The sequence below is a fragment of the Neophocaena asiaeorientalis genome, unplaced genomic scaffold, assembly GCF_003031525.2.
Source record: "Neophocaena asiaeorientalis asiaeorientalis breed wild unplaced genomic scaffold, Neophocaena_asiaeorientalis_V1.1 scaffold303, whole genome shotgun sequence".
NCBI lineage: Eukaryota > Metazoa > Chordata > Mammalia > Artiodactyla > Phocoenidae > Neophocaena > Neophocaena asiaeorientalis.
The window spans coordinates 1630374-1653048 of NW_020174420.1; the positions used below are offsets into that span (position 1 = coordinate 1630374).

The 22675-nt window shown below is 39.9% G+C and overlaps 1 protein-coding gene across 2 annotated transcripts in view; it reads left to right on the plus strand.

The window, feature by feature from the left end:
- Positions 1-241: 241 nt before the first annotated feature.
- PAIP2B (poly(A) binding protein interacting protein 2B) overlaps positions 242-22675 on the plus strand; it is a 39093-nt gene continuing 16659 nt past the window's right edge. The window contains exon 1 of one of the 2 annotated variants that reach the window (XM_024756380.1): positions 242-374. The gene's annotated coding sequence lies outside the window, so the exon portion shown is untranslated. The remainder of the gene's footprint in view (positions 375-22675) is intronic. The other variant, XM_024756381.1, reaches the window with a different exon arrangement.

Genomic DNA, 22675 nt, shown 5'->3' on the forward strand with positions numbered 1-22675 from the left:
AGGGAGCGAAAAGACAGGCATTAACACCAATCAGAAGCTGGAAATTTTGAGGGAGTGGGCGGGAACTGCTTCACATTTAGACCAGTAAGAAGCACACGTGCCCTTCTAGGTGACTGAGCGGCATCCTCTTTGGTCCAATAGACGAATGGGGCGGTGCCCAACAACCAATGGCTTGGGTTCGGGGGCGGGGCGAGGACCAGTGTGCAGTAAGAGGTAACCTAGCGAGTGATAGCGGCGCTCCTTGGGTGCTGTGGCTCACGCTTTGGTACTACAGGCCGAGACTGTTCTGGCGACGGCGACCTCTGCGGCGACGGCTCAGGTTCTCGGAGGAGTAGCAGAGTACGGTCTGGAGGAGGGGCTTCTGGTCAGCCCAGGTGGGCTCGGGCGCCCGGGCTGCCGGGGAGGGGACGCGCGGGAAGCGCCGCTCTCCCGGCTCGGGGGGCACACTGCGCCTCCCTTTCCGCTGCCGTCGGGGCTGTGAGGGGCGGGGCGCGCCTTCCCGAGCTCCTGTGAGGAGGGTAAGCCGGCAGGTCCCACATCGTGGCCCTCGGCGAGAAGGGGCATCCGCCGGCGTCAGTCCCTGCCCCTCGGGGGTGCTAGGCGGTCTTTAGTCCCTTTCTCCCCGCGCCGGCGCGCTATTCTTCCCCCGCCCCCAACTTCCCTGAACCCCCCGACTCAGCCCCCTTCTAATACTCGGACTGAAGTCTCTGGCTTGCGAGTCCCTTTACTGCCCGGGTGCGACACTGCCAGGCAAATTGACGAGTGCTGCCTCCTGCCGTCCCTCTCCCGGAGATGGGAAGGGGTAGGAGTTGCGCATTTTCGCCCCTCCCCCATTCGCGGGTCCCCCTGCATTATTTGCGTTTCTTAAACTCCCTGCGTTCCCGCGTTACTGAAACTTCATTCTTTTTATTTTTTTGGCTGTCTTTTTTTTTTTAACGTTTATTGGAGTGTAATTGCTTTACAGTGGTGTGTTAGCTTCTGCTTTATAACAAAGTGAATCAGTTACACATATACATATGTTCCCATATCTCTTTCCTCTTGAGTCTCCCTCCCTCCCACCCTCCCTATCCCACCGCTCTAGATGGTCACAAACCACCGAGCTGATCTCCCTGTGCTATGCGGCTGCTTCCCACTAGCTATCTATTTTACGTTTGGTAGTGTATATATGTACATGCCACTCTCTCACTTTGTCACAGCTTACCCTTCCCCCTCCCCATATCCTCAAGTCTATGCTCTAGTAGGTCTGTGTCTTTATTCCCGTCTTACCCCTAGGTTCTTCATGACTTTTTTTTCCCTTAGATTCCATATATATGTGTTAGCATACGGTATTTGTTTTTCTCTTTCTGACTTCACTCTGTACGACAGACTCTAGGTCCATCCACCTCACCACAAATAACTCAATTTCGTTTCTTTTCATGGGTGAGTAATATTCCATTGTATATATGTGTCACATTTTCTTTATCCATTCATCTGTTGATGGACACTTAGATTGCTTCCATGTCCTGGCTATTGTAAATAGAGCTGCAGTGAACATATTGGTACACGACTCTTTTTGAATTATGGTTTTCTCAGGGTATATGCCAAGTAGTGGGATTGCTGGGGCATATGGTAGTTGTATTTGTAGTTTTTTAAGGAACCTCCATACTGTTCTCCATAGTGGCTGTATCAATTTACATTCCCACCAACACCTGATTTGAGTTAGGGACCTTGGCCACTTGTCTTCCTCCTTCCCTTAAGCAAGTGAGCCCTTTACTCCCTCCCATCCCTTACATTTCATCTTCATCTCTCATGGAAACTAACATTTTCTACTTGCCCCTTCCAGACTCCTGGAAGGTGAACGCAAGAGAGGCAGAATACACTGTACAGGGAGCTTTTCAAGGTTGGGGACTTTAATCGGTTTTGTTAATGGTAACCCATTCTTCCCTTCCTGAAAATGGCATTGATCATTATATCTTTTCCAGAATCTGTCCCATTATAGTTGTTTTGGTGATAATTTTTGAAAATGCAAATGAGAAGGGTTTACTGGAAGCAAGAAATTTTAGAATGTATCATTATTATTTTTTAAGTAGATAGAATTGGATTATACTTTAAACAACTTAACTGGGGTGTCCGAGAGTGTGCAGTGTAGGTAAGGGCTTGACCACCCTACTTTGTCAAGTAGCTGTATGGTGCTATGAGATTTGATCACGCCCAGCCTGTGGCTAATATAGCATTAAATCTGTTTAAAAACAGTACTCTCTATTCCCCTTTCACAGAGAATTTGTATTCACCTTCATAGTGTATCAGTTTGGGTTCCAATAGTGTTGGTTGTAGCCATATGTTTCTAGATAAAAGTATAAATTATGTTGTGCCTAAATAAAATATGCCAAGAATTTTATGGGGAAAAAGTAACATATTCAGTTTTGATTGAGACTTAAAGTTTTGAAAATATGAATTGAGATGTTGGACAGTGAGGATTTTGTTTGAGGAGATGGAGGAAATGGAAGTACTGGGATAAGCCTGACAGGTCCTTTACCCTGTGTGCAGGGGGGGAAGAGGGAAGAAAGAAAACACACGTGTACAAAGCCTAGTAGATTCTAACTGTGCTTAGTTTCATGACTTTACATAAATCGCAGTTGTTTTTCCTACTTCTTAGTGGGGAAATGTAAGCAGTGAGTTTAATATCACATCCACTGTGTTTTGGCCAGAATTTTGCAAGCTTTTGTGAAAAATTCTTATTGTTTTCCTTATCCTATTTGTGACATATATATCAATATGCCTCCTTGTATTTTACTATGTCAAGACTGTATCTTGTATATAAAGAAATAAGTCTAATAGAGTGAATTAAAAGGAGTCTTTACTCTGAAGAGGCAGCATTGTCTAAAGGACCATATGTTTGAGCCCTGTTAATACAGAAAATCTCACTGAAAAGAGGAAGATCTTAAAACTAACAAATGTCCAGATGTCTAGAACAACAACAAAAAAATTATGACAGAATTATTAGCAGTCATCAGCTAGAAGTCCTATGAGTTGGTCACTATTGTGAGTTGGTATAAGGCTGCAGTTGAAAACCAAAGTTCAATCTTTTCAGGTGTGTTTGTGCTTAGTAATTACTCATTTGCAAATGTAGAGTACTATAGTTATGATTTCTTCTAGAGACGACCTTGTCTTTAAGGAGCTCATAGTTTGGTGGAAGAGAGACCTGTAAACCAAAAATTAAATGCAGAGGGAGAGCTTCTGCAGTATAAGGTGTGTACAGGGCAAAGAGAAGCACTGTGGTCTGGTGTTCTGTCCTCATCTCCTACTGCTCTAGACTTTCTAAAGTGCCATTTCCCAAACTACCTGTTTATTTCACATACCTGGGCCTTTCTCTGTAGGTACTGTTCTCTCTTCTTGAAAGCCTCTTCCACGTCTTATGTGCCTGGTGAGGTTCTATTTCAAAATCTTCTTGAAGCCTCCCACTGCCTACCCTCCATCCAAATAATTATTTTCTATATTTTTTGTTACCTTGTTATAAGTAATTACAGTTGATTCTCATTATTCATGGTGATTATGATCTATAAAATCAGGCAGAACACTAAATTAGTGAATATTGAACCATTGCTCCTAGGGAAAATATGTACATTTCTCACATAGTTTTAATCTTAAATCCTAAATACAGCTCATCCTGGTAGATTCTGTTTCTTCATTTTACAAAAGAGAAAATGAGGTGCAGAAGTGTTAAGTGACTTGCCTGAGGCCAACCCCTAATAAGTGCCAGAGTTAGGATTCAGACCCTACTGGCCCACGAGCCAGAGCTTCCTGCACTACACTGCGCTGCCCCCTACTGTCTGTGTCCTCAGTCATCCCCATGAGAGCTGAAACTAAAAAGCAGAGCACTGCCTAGTTCGACCTTAGCTGGGAATGTGCTCAGGAGTGACTCAAAATTTTTGACACTCTGTGCATGTCCATGAGTGACTGCGAAAGCATCATCAGTACTGATTTGGGGGTTACAAATAAATTTTAGGAAGTAGGCAAATTCGCAAGTACAGGATCCACAAATAATGAGTATCAGCTGTACTTGTAAATAAGCCCTGGAATCTGTTTCTTGGTAACTTTCCCTGCAATCCACTGTAGAATGTGCCTTTAGCTTCTTTGAGAGTTCATTCTCTTATTCATTTGTTCAACAAATATTTATTAAGCATTTACTATAAGCCAGACTCTGTTTTAGACTGTGGTGAACAAACTAGAGATTAAGCTGCTGCCTGGGACTTCTCTGCTAGTCCAGTGGCTAAGACTCCACACTCCCAATGCAGGGGACCTGCGTTGGATCCCTGTTCAGGGAACTGGATCCCACATGCTACAACTAAAGATCCCACGTGCCGCAACTAAAGGTCCCACGTGCCACAATTAAAGATTCCATGTGCCACAACTAAAGATCCCGCACCGGCAACGAAGATCCCGCGTGCTGCAACTAAGACCTGACGCAGCCAAATAAATAAATAAATTTTTTTTTTTTAAAAAAGCTGCTGCCCTTACAGATGTTAAGTTTGAATAAGAAAGACAGACAGCTAACAGTCTGGAGCTCAGGAGAGAGGTCTAGTTTGGAATTAGAGATTAACTTGACCAAGGTGAAACCCTTTATGGTCCCTCCCACTTCACATCCCCTAGCATACTGATTTCCAGAACATTTCTGTTCTACTCTGTGCATACACTCTTTTGAGCCTCTCTACTTGTTATTAGTTGATTTTGAGGCCATTTACCCATGTAACTGGCAGGATATTCTAGAAGAATCATACTGATCTGGTCTTTAATTTCTGCCTTTGCCACCTACCAACTGAGTGACTTTAGTCAAGCTGTTGAACTTTTAAAGCCTGTTTCCTAATTTCAGAAGTGGTGATCTGATGTGCTAGGCCCTTGTGGGTTGCAAGGAAGAGACACACATATTACTTTTGATGATGAGGGTTTAATGTAAACTAGAATGGGATATCATCTTAGCCACCATATTGTCCCTTGGCCCTAGTGCTTTCACAACCTTATAGGACAATAACTTAGCAGTATTTAGGATAGGTTTTAAGTTCTGGAGACCTACCTTCTTTTACTTTGTTCACCCAACATTTGTGTTTCTTAAGAGAGAGTATCTGATTGGATTGGTTTGTCACCTTCTAAAATGGAGAACCCCTGTTGAGAAGAATTTTGAACCAGGCCATGGCCTAGGTGATCTCCCTCAATTTCAACCTGTAGATTGTTCTTAGAGCTCTGAGTCTGGTCCAGGAGTTTGTGACCAAAGGAGTAGGATTAGTTTCACGTATTATCTATGACACAGACTGTAGCATATACAAAAAGAACCCCTTGGAGACAGTTTCTTCAGAAAGCAACTGAATATAGAGTGGTCCTTAGAGTTTTTCATGGACTTCTGTCCAATTCAGGTACCTATCTAACATGGTCATAGACAGTGTCTAATAAAGCACCTAACAAAGTACCTGACACATGTCAAATATTGCATAGATATTCCTTTTGGTATTGCATTTAACATTATTATAGTGTGGTTATTTGTTCACATGGCTGTCTTCCTTACTAGACTGTGCTCCACCAGGGAGGGTTAACATCTTCATCCTCTATCTTTGGCACTTAGTTCAGTGCCTGATACATGGTAATAAATGTACAAATGTCTAACTTGAGGAATTCCCTCACTCTTCCTAAAAGGATGGAAGGATAGGAAAGCTTCCCGGAGAAGGTATTGTTTAAGCTCATTCTTTTTTTTTTTTTTTTTTTTCGGTACGCGGGCCTCTCACAGCTGTGGCCTCTCCCTTGCGGAGCACAGGCTCCGGACGGGCAGGCTCAGCGGCCATGGCTCACGGGTCCAGCCGCTCCGCGGCATGTGGGATCTTCCGGGACTGGGGCACGAACCCGCATCCCCTGTATCTGCAGGCGGACTCTCAACCACTGCGCCACCAGGGAAGCCCTAAGCTCATTCTTAAAGAATGAGTAGGAATGTTTTCCAGGTGAATAAAACCTTGAGGCAGCAATCCAAGTAGGGACTAGCAGGTGCGAAGGCAGAGGTATAAAAAGATAATGAAGTTTACTATATGCTCCTGGTAGATTAAGACAACAAACAAAAAGCAAACAAACAAAAATCGCCTCAGGAAAAAACTATCAGTGGGCTTGGCCAGAAGACCTGTCACACCTGAATTACCTATGACCACAGCTGCTCAGTAATGGATGCAAATTTTAGGGAGAAAGTGTAATATTCTCAAGTTGTTGGCAGGGTATCAGTAACAGTTTAAAAATACAAATATTGACTTTTGGGAACTATTACAGTGAGTGAAATTGTTTACTTCAGCATGAAGTTCATATATGTCCTGCACTGTTCAAGGTGCTGAAAATGTAATCAAACTTATTCTCAAGCAGCTCACAAGCTAACAAGGAGACAGATGGATGAACTGATTTATTAGGTAAGTGAAGTAATATGGGTTAAACAAAGGTTTCTGAAATGCAGGACATCTCTAGAGCCTTTATTATATTAATGTCTTTTGTGAAGCATGGCTCTCCAAAAGGGCTACGTTGTATTTAACCATGGCTTCTCTCCCCATCCCCACCCCTGCAGCATACCTATACATCTTTTGGAACAGGATTACATGAGGCATAGTTTGAGGAATGATGAATTAAAATATATTTTTACCAAACCAAGATTTATCGGTAGTCTCCGTGTCCACTGTAAAATAATGTATAATTCTATAATCTTATAGAAAAGAAGGAGAGACATTTGGAGAGAAAGAATACATTTTAGCCAAAATATCATCATCTTGGTCAATAAGTCCCAAACTTAAAAAACATTGTTATATGATCACACCCTTCCTTGAAAAGTATGGCTTATTCATATTTTAAAATTCTCTAAGGTGATCAGAGACACCCTGGGGTGTTGCAGAAGTAGAGCAGGAGTCCATGGTGGTGGCAAAGGCAGAGGTCGTTTTGGAAGTGGTACTCTTCTACCTTGAGAGAATGCTTCTTTTATTATGCATTCATTTTAGGCCATGTTAGACGCATTTTGCCAGATGGGTAATTTATTTAAGAGGATACTGAAAATCCACACCCTCTTCTGACTCTGGAATTTTGGGGGTTGTATGCCAATGTTCTCTTTTCAGTAAGATTTGGTTATATGAGCATTAATTAATGACCCTGCTGTATAATTTTAATTCATCTGTCAAATTCTGATTATGTAATTAACTCCCAAGGTATTGTTAAAATTAAGGAAACAATGATCATGTTTTTGATAGCACACTGAATTTGAAGTCAGAAGATCTATGTTTGAGATTTGTCACTGCCAACTTTCTATTTGAATGACCTTGGGCATAGCTGTCTAACCATCTGTGGCCTCCTTTTACTTTTTTCTTCCTTTCCCATTTTGACAAAATGAAAGTACATAGGGTTAGTATAAGAATTAAATGATGCATATAAACATACCTTATGAACTCTGAGGCACTATGCAAATAAAAGACAGACTGAAGGAATGGAATGTATCCAACTTAATTTTCATTAACATTTTATTTTTAGTTTTTAATTTTGTATTATAGAAATAATACGTATTTACCATTGTAAAATTAGAAAGCATTGATAGGCAAAAGGAGGGAAAAGCTACAAAGCACTTCACAGATCTACCATACTGAGATGATTAACATTTCGATGGATATATTTGATGGATGTGTGTGTCTGCATTATTTAAAAGAAATGGGTTCATCCTGGGTGTTTTGTTCAGTCACTTTTATAAGTCCCCTAAGAGTACATTTTCTTGGTTCAAGGAATTGTTAAGTCTTTTGCTACATATTGCTGTATATAATGAGAACTATAATAAGAAAAGGAGCTGACTTCTCAGGCTGGTGAACGTAGGACCTTGTGGTAATCTAATATCCTGCACCACTTCAGAAGCTTCATGCAAGGCACATTCAGAAATGAACTTGATGTATGTACAGTTATGCTTGGTATTGTTTGTAATAGCATGAAAAGGATGACTCCAGTGTGTCAACAGGAGCTGGTTAAATAAACCTTGAAACATCCAAATCATGGAATGTTGTATAGTTGTGAAAAGAATGAGGAAGAGAGAAAGAAGGGTAGAATAAGAATATACATTGCTTATAATTGCAAAAGAGGGCTTCCCTGGTGGCGCAGTGGTTGAGAGTCCGCCTGCCGATGCAGGGGACACGGGTTCGTGCCCCGGTCCGGGAAGATCCCACATGCCGCGGAGCGGCTGGGCCCGTGAGCCACACCTACTGAGCCTGCGCGTCTGGAGCCTGTGCTCCGCAACAAGAAAGGCCGCGATAGTGAGAGGCCTGCGCACCATGATGAAGAGTGGCCCCCCGCTTGCCACGACTAAAGAAAGCCCTCGCACAGAAACGAAGACCCAACCCAGCAAAAATAAATTAATTAATAATTGCAAAAGAAATTCTGAAATGATATATAAGAAACCAATGAAAGAAGTAGGAGTGGAAATGGGATTTTGCCATATGCCTTCATTTATATTTTATATATTAAAAAAAAATTGAGTCATGTTTTTGTATTACCTTTTCAAAAAATGAGTGAATGAATGAATGAAATGGAGTTAATAAAAAGAAGAAAAAGGGATCTGAGCTGCTGCCCATCTCTTCGATACTAGGTGAATACATAGCAACAGTAGAAGAGATTGGAAGAGAGGCCCTAGGAAGGAGTGGCAGCCTTGTTTTTCTTTTACTCAGTTTTGTATATTTAAAAAATATTTTGAGAACAATGAAATGATTTGAAACTGTCAAATGGCAGTACCCATTGCTTCAATAGCTGCATTGCTTTCTTTTTCATGTTCACTTATAGTATTTTTTCATATGCATACATATTATTTTTAATTGTATTTACACTTTTAATATTTCTAAACTTATCTGATTGTATTTTTTCCATGTTGCTATAGGAGGACCTTTAAAAAAAATGAAGGTAGGGCAGTTTTATCTAGTGCACGTCCCCAAAGTGGTCTAATCTACCTCAAGGGGCAGGAAATTCACACCCTCTAGTTTATATGTGACATACATACATGAGGAAAAATAAGAAAAGGAAAAGATTTGAATATGTATCAATGAAAATAGCATTTCTCCTTGATTATAAAAGAAAACACTTTTTTTATAATAATTCAGAAAACAAAATATAAAGAAAAATATCTTCCACCCAAAACATTCTATTTTCTGCTTTTTGGACCTTTTTTATGCATATAAAATTTTTTAAAAATTATATATATATTTCTCCCAACTATTGAGATGCTCATGTAGTTTTTTTTCCTTTGCCTGTTAATATGGTAAAATACATTTTCATATTTCTTAATTTTAGACCATCCTTGCATTTCTGGGCTGAACCCTATTTGATCAGAACTTTTTTGTTTACTTTTAAATAAATCTTAAAATAAATTGCTTGACTTTATTTGAAATTATATGTTTGTAACGTGGAAATTGGCCTGTGATTTTCTTTTGTGTTATTTTTGTTCTGTTTAATGTGTTGAGCTACCTGTATACTAATCATTAGAAGGGTCTCCATTTGTCTGTGTTCTGAAACAGTTGCATGGGGATTACCTGCTTTCTGAAAGTAGGTACTTTGTGGGCTGTAGACTGGTCTTGCCCACCCTTTAAAATGCATTAAGGGAATTCTCTAGCTGTCCACTGGTTAGGACTCTGTGCTTCCACTGCAGGGGGCACAGGTTCTATCCCTGGTCGGGGAACTAAGATAGACCGAAAGTCGCGTGGCGCAGTCAAAAATAAATACGTAAAATAAAATGCATTAAAATCAGGGGAAGTGAAGTTTTAACATAGTGATTGCAGTGTAAACAGAAGCAAAACAGTGTAATTATCTAATGAGAACTTTTGTTTGATAGTGGTGTTCTCCGTGTCTCTTTGCTACCAAGGCTAGTGCTGAGGTTACACTCACCACCTGAGGGTTTACCAGATGTAGCTCTAGTTCTGAGGTGTTGCACATATACTAAATGTGCCTACCAGGGCTCTGCTTTATCCCCACAGAAAGCAAGAAGTAATGCAGTAAAAATCTACATAGCTAGGAGATTTTGAAGATTGGGGCATTCTGGTTTAATTCTATTAACTTTGGAAGTATAAAGGTGAAAAAAATCCTGAATTTTAACTCCCTGTTGAATGCAGTTCTAATACGTAGCAAATAATTCCACTTTTCTTCTTTAGTAAGTTTGATATCTTCAGACCTAGTTGATGTTTTATTATAGAATCACTGAAGTGTATTAGGCGCATATTTGAAGATCCTGTTTTAGAACTTTAGGTGTAAGAGGACGTAAATGGTATTGCATGAAATCAGGCTGGGTGGGAACTGATGCCTGGTTAGTATCTATTTCAGACTCAATCTCTGATTGCTGCTTGTGTTGTTATCTAACTCATTTAAAATAATACACATTGGGTTGAGGGTGGGAGTTGTGAGGAGAGTATGTCTTTTAATCGGATGTCTTTATTTCATATCAAGATAGGATATACAGTACCCCTGGCTTTGGACCTATAGAAGGAAACACGTTTTTCTACTTGCTGTAGACCAGTGGTGCTTCACAATCACATTGCTGGGCCCCACCCAGAGTTTCTGATTCCACAGGTCTGGGCTGGGGCCTGATAATTTGCATTTCTAACAGGTTGCTAGGTGATAATTGATGCTGCTAGGCCAGGGACTAAATTTTGTGACCAGTTGCTGTATACTAACTGTAAATTCTAGAAATCTGGGAGTATAAGAAGTGCACAGGTTACGGGGCAGATCATGAAAGATTTAACTCTCTACTGCTGCTTAGCAAAGTGTTTGAGTTCCGGTAATGAGCCGTATACAGGGATATGACACAATTCTTGTTTCCTGATTGGAAGTCCTAGCCAAATATCAAGTGAGAAATTTTGTTTCATTTGCAGAGCTTAGAGACCAAGAGATTCTGGTCAAATAGGATTAAGTGATTAATCCCATGAGAATGGGGGTTATTTATATGTCTCTTTTGTCTTTCCCACTTAACATTTAGCCTTGCTTTAGAAGGGCCTGATATTTTTTTTTAACTGGGAAAGAACTTTGAGTGCCTATTAAATTGAAAGTTTTTGTGTTTTTTAAGATATTAGCTATTTAGTCTTAACATTTTTTAAACAGTAATTTAAGAGAATAAGATAACTTTTTAAAAAAGATAACTCACTGAAATTATTTTATATGTCGGAGAATATCGTCTGCTTCATAAAACATCAAGCATGCTATGGGTTTTCTTTTTTTTTTTTTAGTGATTTGTCATCATATCGTTTGAGGTAATACTAGTAATTCTTATAATCCCTCTGAAGATGAAAAATGAAGGCCAAAATCATAGCTGGCACAGAAGCTGGATACAGGAGACAGCTATGAAGGAATAGATAGATATACACACACATTTACACACACACACACACACACACACATAAAATACACATACATACACATATATATATATTTTTTAATGGTTATTATTGTTACTATTTTAACTAAGACAAAGATACCTGTGCTGAACTTAGGCCTCAGCTCTGGAAGCCACACCTTTTCATGAAGGAATTTTGCTTCAACAAGTTTCTCTCACTTGTCTGCTACCTAATTTCTTTTGTTCCACTGCTGACACCCTGGGTTTTAAAGTTGACCAGCTGGTTCAACATCAACTGTTGGAGGAATAACTGGTGTCATACACAGCAGGTTGGGCAGACTCCCTAATTGGAAACATTCCTGTTTTGCTCCCACCCCCACGGAGGAGAATTAGGAGGAGAAAAAGGAGAGTAGAACTAGAGCCTACAGACCAGGCCAGTGGTTCTGAAGCTTGTTGCACAGCAGAAACAAGCCACTAGCGTTCTAATGCACAATATAGATTTGGGGGCCCCACCCTGAGACCTTCTGAATCATGATCTGCTAGAACAGAGCCTGGGGGCTGCATTTTTAACAACTGCCTGAAGTAATTTTATGTAGCCAGCTGGGCTCCATGCCTCAGACCAGACCAGTGCTGGTCCTAGGTGAATTTTCACCAGCCATGGTAAAAGTAAAAAAATTAGGACCACATAGTGTTTTTCATAAAATTGCATTTATTAATACAAAGAATTGTTTTTTGCATTGAATTAAGGCCTTCTTATGTTTTTGGATGTTACAATATCCCTTTGTAAAATTATGTTGATAAGGATGTTTTCTATTATCCTTATTTAGTTAAAACAAATTGCAATCTTATGTTCTCCGCAAAATACTTGTGAAAATTTCCTAGTCTGTGAAATCCTAAAGATTGAGTATCTCTGATCTCATTTTTGGAAATTGTTTTTTAAAATGCTTTGGAATACAGGTCCGTAGAGGGTCCAAAATCTTTGGCTAGATAATTTTTTTTTTAATTTAATTTAATTTTTTATTTATTTTTGGCTGCGTTGGGTCTTCGTTGCTGTGCTCGGGCTTTCTCTAGTTGCGGCGAGCGGGGGCTACTTTTTGTTGTGGTGTGCTGGCTTCTCTTGTTGCGCAGCGTGGGCTTCAGTAGTTGTGGCTCGCGGGCTCTAGGGCGCAGGCTCAGTAGTTGTAACGCACAGGCTTAGTTGCTCTATGACATGTGGGATCGTCCCGGACCAGGGCTCGAACCTGTGTCCCCTGCATTGGCAGGGGATTCTTAACCACTGCACCACCAGGGAAGCCCTAGATAAGTTTTAGAATTCAGAAATTTTCAGATTTTAGAGAGATCCTTTCTCTGTATGATATGTAATGCCTGAGGGGGTCTGGTGCAGAACCCTTAGTTGCACACATTAATATTTCTGAGCAAAACAAGAGTGTTCACACTAAGTAAGGTAAATTAAGGCGATATATAGCTTCACATCAGTTCAGGCCAAGTTTTACTGTCAATTGAGTTTTGACATGAAGTGTATGGAAAATTTTTAGTTTTTAGAGCTTTTTGGATTTTGGAATTGTACATAAGGGATAGGATAGACCTATTTGAGGTCTGCTTTCTCATCCTAAAAGTGCCAGCAAGCTTCAAATTAAATGGAGCTTTGTATGTTTATGGTAGGGAATAATTTATTTTGATTTAACACACTAGTGTGTGATGTATTCTTATTTGTATTTTCCTTCCAAAGACCTAGTCCTTTGTTGAATAGCGTTTTTCTTCAGCCTGCTTCCCCTACTCCCATTTGTAGTATTTGAGAAAATTCAGAGTTTTATATCAGAGCCATTCTAGAACTAAAGTGGGAAGTGTGAGAGTGTAGGGTAGTGGCTAAGAACATGGGCTTTGGAGACAGAAAGACCTAACCTTAAGCCCCAATTCTGACACTCACTAGGTTGTACCTTGCTTTAACAAATATCTGAATGTCAGAGAATTTATCTGAAAAACCAGGATAATAATAGCATCTATATCAACAGGATTGCTGTGAAGGTTAAGACAGAATGTCAGTGAAGTACTTGGAAGAGCTGTTATTCTATCCTCATCTTTTACCCCTGGTATTTGGGTAGATTACTTGCTCCCTCTGTGTAACTTAATTGTCCCATGGTAGCCTCTCTTTCCCTTAGAGCAGGGGTCCCCAACCCCGGACGGCAGACTGGTACCGGTCCGCGGCCTGTTAGGAAGCAGGCCGCACAGCAGGAGGTGAGCGGAGGGTGAGCGGGCGAAGCTTCATCTGCCGCTCCCCATTTGCTCGCATCACCGCCTGACCATACCCCCCACCACACGCCCCAGTCCGTGAAAAAATTGTCTTCCATGAAACCCTGGTGCCAGAAAGGTTGGGAACCACTGCCTTAGAGGTTCTGGATAAGCTTGCTTCAAACCTTTTCCCAATTCATGATCTGCTTCTGTTCCATTGTTGCAACTAAAACTTCAAATCCTGCCTCATCAATGATTTCCACACCAAAAAATCCACAAGCTCCTAAGCTTTATATGGGCCTAGTAGTTTTACCAAAATTTGAATGTCTTAGGGTAGAGTCCACATTACACAGTATGAGGCCTTTCACTACCTGAAATGTATCACTCTTATTTTTTTCATCTTTGTTCCAGCACTGTGCTCGCACTAACCAGGGAAACCTTTCCCTTTCTCCCATGAAACAATTCTGCTCTTACCCTGGCCCCTCAAGGACTCACCTTCTACCCCAAATTAATTTTCAAGGAGTTTCTACCACCCTGAATGGTACCTTTCCTAAAAAGACTTCCAGTGAATACAGTTTTCTCTACCTTATTACACATGTATTTGGACTACTTAGCTCCTTTTTCCCCACTTTGCTGTGGAAGACAATTCTTTTCTCTAGAAATATATCAAATAAAATGAGCATGTGGTTCTTTTTGGTGACTTTTGTTGAGATCCATGGTATGGATTTCTTCCAGTTTACATAATCCTCTATGGCACGTATACCTAGCCTGCAGCTCGTGAAGAGAATGTTGTAGCCACCTGGTGTTATTAAACACTCAAGTAGTAAATAAGAACATGTAAAGTATTTTTGAAGAATAGAATTAGAATTTTTTTTCCCCTCAAGAGTAATTTAACCTGTCAAAAACAGATTCCTGAGTGATATTGTCACTGGCTGTGGGGAATAATTGTTGATACTCAGTGAAGAATGCTCAGCCTATATCCAGGCCCCTGAAGGCATGGACTTCCCTTCCTAGCAAATGAGATTTAGCATACAGCATTCTAGAAATGGCAGTTTGTCAGCAAATTATTTATTGAAGACCTAGTGGGCACATAAAAGCATGTTAGAAAGTGTAAAAGACTTGATTCTTGCCCTCGAGAAACGTCTAAGGTTATAAATGGACTGTTCCCAAAACAAATAACAAGTAATGCTCACTCGAATGTAGGTATAATCAAATGTGAAATGGTGATGGAGGTGGGGTAGACTGTAGGCAGAGATTGTATTTAGGTTTCTATAGTGGCATTTCTTCTTTTTTTTAATTAAAAATTAAAAAAAAATATTTATTTATTTGGTTGCATTGGGTCTTAGTTGCAGCAGGCGAGCTCCTTAGTTGTGGCTCAAGGGGTCCTTAATTGTGGCTCGCTGGCTCCTTTGTTGCAGCATGCATGTAGGATCTAGTTCCCGGACCAGGGATCAAACCCAGGCCCCCTGCATTGGGAGCGCGGAGTCTTAACCACTGTGCTACCAGGGAAGTCCCATGGCATTTCTAATACTATTACGCATTTAAAAAACAAGCTAAACTGTCCTCAGATCAGTCTAAGACATTTAACAGCCTTTCCTTTGTTATTCAGAAAAGTTACACATATTTCATATGTAATAATTTGCCCAAAGGAATGTTTTAATGTTATCTGCTAAAGATTCAGTTTGCAATATTTTCTCTGTTAATAGTATATAATATCTTGTTGGAGCTGTATATGGAGAGGTCAAGGTCCCTATGATAACCACCGCTTGATGTTATCCTGGGAGGACAATTGATGGACTTTACCTGGGGAAGTAGAACTTGCCACTGACTGTAGTGAAGTGTTGATTCTACCTTTGAAAGTCCCTTTAAATGCTTTATGGAGAGCATTTTATGTCTGTTTTGTACATTTCCAGTAGGATAATAGTAATATCACACAACATTCTAGGCATTGTTTCTAAAAGTTTGTGAGTTGTTAGAATAAAAATGTAATGAATAGATAAATAAGGCAATTAATTAATTAGGAAAATGCTTGGTAGTTAAGACTTCTCAGAGCAGTTAATTTACTTGGCCATGGATTCTTTTTTTTGGCCATGCCCATGCGGCATGTGGGATCTTAGTTCCCTGACCAGGGATCAAACCTGTGCCCCCTGCGGTGGAAGCACAGAGCCCTAACCACTGGAAACCACCGTTTTTTGTTTGTTTGTTTTTTCAATTTTTTGCAAAGGGCATTCACAAGACTGATGTTTTGTAAAACACCAATTTGCGAACTACTGTACTGATGTAAGAATTAGGGAAATTGGGATTTGTACTATTCCACGTAGTGTTTGCCACTGTATTAGAGGAATTGTTCTCAGTCTTTAGTCTTTCTGTATATCAGAATCACCTATAGCAGTTAATAGGCAAAAGTACAGATTTTGGGCCCTGGCTCAGGCCTAACAAGTCATATTGCTTAACAAGCGTGCTAACATTCTATTTGCAAGCCCTTTTCTTGCATCCAATGAAAGGATGGAACATTTGTGTATTGAGGTCAGTATAGGAACGCTTAGCAGAGTGATTACTTTCTTGTTTTCTGTTAAAGGCAATGCAGCTTCTCCGAGAACAAATGAAGTGGAAACAGAGGGGATAAGGTCATTCTAATTGGAGACTGACCCAGAACTTGTTTTTAAAATCTCCATATACATATCCTACCTGTTCTCCCTATACTTTCCCCAACTCCCAAAAATGTTGAGCTACTCATTCTGCCTCTTTTGCACCTTGATCTTCCACCAAATGATGGAGAAAATTTGCTGGGTTTATTTACTCAGTAAAAGAAGACTTTGTAGGGCTTTCCTGGTGGCGCAGTGGTTGAGAGTCCCCCTGCCGATGCAGGGGATGTGGGTTCGTGTCCCCGTCCGGGAAGATCCCACATGCCGCGGAGCGTCTGGGCCCATGAGCCTGTGCGTCCGGAGCCTGTGCTCCACAACGGGAGAGGCCACAGCAGCGAGAGGCCCGCGTACCGCCAAAAAAAAAAAAAAAAAAAAAAACTTTGAAAAACAAGGAGACAGATAAATTACTTTAGTGCAAAATATGTTCCACATTGTGGAAAGAAAATCAAAATGGAGTCAGTATTGCTAAGAGAGCTCTTTAAAATGGAGCTGGGAGGCCATTAGGGAAGTGTCATCTCAGCCTGGATGGAATCTGACCTTTTGACCTGATGAAGTCATCCAGAACATCTGCCAGAAACTCAGGATACTTATTGGACCCTTGCCCTAAAATAACTGTAACAGTCTATCTACTTACCGGACCCCTACCCTGAAACAACTTGTGCCTTAAGGACAAATATTTTCTGATTAGTGTCAGAGTCAGTCACAGTTCTCACCAGGCAACTTTTTTTCCAAAGTGAAGCCTATAATATTCTTTTATTAATCTACAGGTAACAAATGTAATGCAGACATCGATCTTATTGGAATAGTAGAGAAATCTCTGGAGTCAATAGAAGAGAACTGGGTGCTCCATTAAGTAGCAGTAACAGGGTAATTTAGCAACAATCACCATTAAAGGCAAACATGTATGCATAATTATGGAGGTGAGCTGTTAAATAGTAAAATCGGGACTATTAATTACAATCAAATAAAAGTTAACACTGATTACTTACGATATACAAGGCACTGTTCTGAACACTTAATTTTTTAAAATTGAGGTGTAGTTGACTTAATATTATATTAGTTTCAGGTATATAACATAGTGAATCAAAATTTTAATAGATTATACTCTATTTAAAGTTATTATAAAAGAGTTGCTATATTCCCTGTGTTGCAAAATATATTCTTGTAGCTTATTTATTTTATACAATTTTATACATAGTGGTTTGTACCTCTTAATCCTCTACCCCTATCTTGCCCCTCCGTCCTTCCCTCTCCCCAGTGGTAACCACTAGTTCTTCTCTATATCTGTGAGTCTGTTTCTACTTTGTTGTAGTCATTTGTTTTATTTTTTAGATTCCATATATATAAATAATAACATACAGTATTCATCTTTCTCTGTCTGATTTATTTCACCAAGCATAATGCCCTCCAGCTCCATCCATGTTGTTGCAAATGGCAAAATTTCATTCTTTTTTTATGGCTGAATAGTATTCCACCATATATATCCATTATATACAGATCCAAAAAAATATTTCTACAATTTACGTTAAAGAGTGTTCTGCCAGGACTTCCCTGGAGGTCCAGTTGTTCAGACTCCGCGTTTCCATCGCAGGAGGCATGGGTTCGATCCCTCGTCAGGGAACTAATCCCACAGCCATGTGGCACGGCCAAAAAAAACAAAACAAAAACCAACAACAGCAACAAAGAGTGTTCTGCCTATGTTTTCTCCTAGCAATCTTATGCTTTCTGGTCTTACATTTAGGTCTTTAATCCATTTTGAATTTATTTTTGTATATGGTATGAGAAAATGTCCTAATTTCATTCTTTTACATGTAGCTGTACAGTTTTCCCAGCACCACTTATTGAAAAGACTGTCTTTTCCCCATTGTGTATTCATGTCTCCTTTGTCATAGATTAATTGACTATAAGTGTGTGGGTTTATTTTGGGGCTCTCCATTCTGTTCCATTGATCTATGTGTCTGTTTTTGTGCCTGTATCATACTGTTTTGATTACTGTGACTTTGTAGTATAGTCTGAAGTCACAGAGCATGATACCTCTTGCTCTCTTCTTTCTCAAGATTGTTTTGGCTATTTGGGGTCTCTTGTGTTTCCATACAAATTTTAGAATTATTCTAGTTCTGTGAAAAATGCTCTTGGTATTTTCATAGGGATTGCATTGAATCTATAGATTGCCTTCGGTGGTATGGTCATTTTAACAAATATTAATTCTTCCGATCCATGAACATGGAATGTGTTTCCATCTGTTTGTGTCATCTTTAACTTCTTTCACTGGTGTCTTATAGTTTTCCAAGTACAAGCCTTTTACCTTTAGATTTATTCATAGGTATTTTATTCTTTTGGAAGCAATTGTAAATGAGATTGCTTCCTTAATTTCTCTTTCTGATAGTTTGTTGTTAGCGTATGGAAATGGACCAGATTTCTGTATATTAATTTTGTATTCTCCAACTTTACCAAATTCATTGATGAGCTCTGGTAGTTTTTTGGTGACATCTTTAGGATTTATTTATGTATAGTATCATGTCATCTGAAGATAGTGACAGTTTTACTTCTTCCTTTTCAGTTTGGATTCCTTTTATCTAATTGCTATGGCTAGAACTTCCAATACTATGTTGAATAAAAGTGGCAAGAGTGGGCATCCCTGTCTTGTTCCTGATCTTAGAGGAAATGCTTTCAGCTTTTCACCATTGAATATGATGTTAGCTGTGGGCTTATTATATGTGGCCTTTATTATGTTGAAGTATGTTCCCTCTATACCCACTTTGTGGAGAGTTTTTATTAAACATGGATGTTGAATTTTGTCAAAAGCTTTCTCTGCATCTAGTGAGATGATCAGATGATTTTTATTTTCAATTTATTAATTAATGTGGTGTACCACATTGATTGATTTGCAGATATTGAACCATCCTTGTATCTGTGGGATAGATCCCACTTGATCATGGTGTATGATCCCTTTAATGTTTTGTTGGATTCAGTTTGCTAATATTTTATTGAGGATTTTTGCCTCTATGTTTATCAGTGATATTGGCCTGTAATTTTATTTTTTTGTGGTACCTTTGTTGGTTTCTTGGTATTAGGGCGATGCTGGTTCATAGAATGAGTTTGCAAGCATTTCTTCCTCTGCAATTTTTTGGAATAGTTTGAGAAGGAAAGGTGTTAACTCTTCTGTAAATGTGTGGTAGAATTCACCTGTGAAGTCATCTAGTCCTGGACTTCTGTTGCTTGGGAGTTTTTTTGTTACTGATTTAATTTCAGTACTGGTAATCAGTCTGTTCATGTTTTCCGTTTCTTCCTTGTTCAGTCTTGGGAGATTGTATATCTCTAGGAATTTGTCCATTTCTTCTAGGTTGACCATTTTATTTGCATACAGTTGCTTGTGGTAATCTCTTATGATCCTTTATATTTCTGTGGTGTTGGTAGTAACTTCTCCTTTTCCATTTCTGATTTTATTTATTTGGGCCCTCTTTTTTTTCGTGATGAGTCTGGCTAAAGGTTTATTGATTTTATTTATCTTTTCAAAGAACCAGTTCTTAGTTTCCTTGATCTTTTCTTTTCTTTTTTTGTCTCTATTTCATTTATTTCTACTCTGATCTTTATGATGTCTTTCCTTCTACTAACTTTGGATTTTGTTCTTCTTTTTCTAGTTCCTCTAGTGTAAGTTTAGGTTGTTTATTTGAGATTTTTTTCTTATTTCCTGAGGTTGGCTTATATCACTATAAACTTACCTGTTTGTGCTGCATCCCATAGATTCTGGATCATTGTGTTCTTGTTTTCATTTGTCTCCAGGTATTTTTTAAATTTCTTCTTTGATTTTTTCAGTGATCCATTGGTTGTTTAGTAGCATATTATTTATCCTCCACATGTTTGTGTTTTATGCAGTTTTTTTCTTGTAGTTGACTTACTGGTCTCATAGCATTGTGGTTGGAAAAATGCTTGATATAATTTCAATTTTCTTGATTTTACTGAGGCTTGTTTCGTGACTTAGCATGTGATCTATCCTGGAGGATGTTCCCTGTGCACTTGAAAAGAATGTGTATTCTGCTGCTTTTGGATGGAATGTTCTATGTATATCTGTTAATAAGTCCAGTTGATCTAATGTGTCATTTATGGCCAATGTTTCCTTATTGGTTTTCTCTCTGGGTGATCAGTCCATTGATGTAAGTGGGGTGGTGAAGTCCCCTACTCTTATTGCATTACTGTTGATTTCTCCCTTTATATCTGTTAATATTTGCTGTATGTATTTAGGTGCTCCTATGTTGGGTACATATATATTTATATTTGTTATATCTTCTTCTTGGATTGATCCCTTGATCACTGTGTAATATCCTTCTTTGTCTCTTGTTACAGTCTTTGTTTTAAAGTCTGTTTTGTCTGGTATAAGTATTGCTACCCCAGCTTTCTTATTTCCATTTGCATGGAATACCTTTTTCCATCCCTTTCCTTTCAGTCTGTGTGTCTCTTTAGATGCGAAGTGAGTCTCTTGTAGGCAGCATAAATATAGGTCTTGTTTTTGTATCCATTCAGCCACTCTGTGACTTTTGATTGGCGCCTATAGTCTCTTTACATTTAAAGTAATTATTGATAGGTATGTATTCGTTGTCATTTTGTTAATTGTTTTTGTAATTCTTTTTTATTCCTGTATCGTTCTCTTCCCTTGTGATTTGATGACGATCTTTAGTGTTATATTTGGAGTCTTTCTCTTTCTTGTGTGTGTATCTATTATAGGTTTTGGCATTGTGGTTACAATGATAGGTTTTTGGGTGTGGTTACAATGAGGTTTATCTATAGCAATATTTATTTATTTATTTATTTATTTTCGGTATGCGGGCCTCTCACTGTTGTGGCCTCTCCCGTTGTGGAGCACAGGCTCCGGACACGCAGGCTCAGCGGCCATGGCTCACAGGCCTAGCTTATCCGCGGCATGTGGGATCTTCCCCGACCGGGGCATGAACCCATGTCCCCTGCATCAGCAGGCAGACTCTCAACCACTGTGCCACCAGGGAAGCCCTATATATTTATTTTAAGCTGTTGATCTCTTAATTTCAAACGCATTTTAACAACTCTGCATTTTTGCTCCCTTCCCCTCACCATTACTGTTTTTGTCATCATATTTTACATCTTTTGTTTTGTGAATCCTTTAACTGCTTATTGCAGATATAGATACTTTTACTACTTTTGTTTTTTAATCTTCCTACTAGCTCTGTGTGTGGTTAATTTACTACCTTTACTGTATATTTAACTTTATCAATGAGCTTTTTCCTTTCATAATTTTTATGCTTCTAGTTGTGATCTTTTTTGCTTAGAGAAGTCCCTTTAACATTTCTTGTAAAGCTGGTTTGGTGGTGCTGAAATCTTTTAGCTTTTGCTTCTCTGTGAAACTTTTGATCTCTCCATCAAATGAAAGCCTTGCCAGGTGACGTATTCTTGGTTGTAGGTTTTTCCCTTTCATCACTTTAAATATATTGTGCCACTCCTTTCTGGTCTGTAGAGTTTCTGCTGAAAAGTCAGCTGACATCCTTATGGGAGTTCCCTTGTATGTAACTCATTGCTTTGCCCTTGCTGCTTTTATTTTTTTTAATGTATTTTATTTATTTATTTATTTATTTATGGCTGCCTTGGGTCTTTGTTGCTGCGCACAGGCTTTTCTCTGGTTGCAGCAAGTGGGGACTACTCTTCATTGCAGTGTGTGGGCTTCTCATTGTGGTGGCTTCTCTTGTTGCAGTGTATGTGTTCATTACAGGTATGGCACTTAGGGCCAAGTACCATAAGGACTACAAGAAAAAAAAAAAGTAACACATGAGGCATGTATGATAAGGAGGCACCACAGTCCAGAGCACGAGCTCTGGAATCACACAGGCTTGGTTCAAATCCCGGCGAAGCCACTGCCATCTGTATACGCTGAAAAACAGTCGAAGGTTTAAATGTTTTACCAAATTTCGAAAAAGAAGAAAGAACCTATCTGCCAGGAAGGGACATCGTGGGGTGCAGCATCCAGTCGGGTCAGGGCTTTGCATCCCCTGCTCAGAAACCTTCACTGCCTGGCTCATGGTGATGCTGGCAGCTCAGCAGCCTGGAGAAGGCGCTCCTGTCTCCAGGCCTCTCAGAGAAGCTGGGGAGGTCCCCAGAGGAGGCTGGCCGCAGCCTGGCAAGCTCTGGGTGCCTCCTGCACTCAGCTCTGAGCAGGCTCTGGCCTCTGGGCCCCATTGGAGGGAAGGGCTGGCCGATACATACGCAGGGTTGAGGGGCCTACAGAGCTGGTGCCCAGGCAGGGTGAGCTCTGGAGGAGAAGGCTTCCACAGTCCTGAACAGTCTCCGCATGGTGGCCCATCCGGTGCCAAACCCCTGCCACCCACAGCGAGAAGTCCCAGCCGCTAGAAAGTCCAGAAGGGGTCGGGCTCTGGGGCCCTGCTTTTTGCCCTTGGGCTGGGTTTCTCCACGGGCTGGGCTTGTGTGCGCCCCCCCACCCCACCCC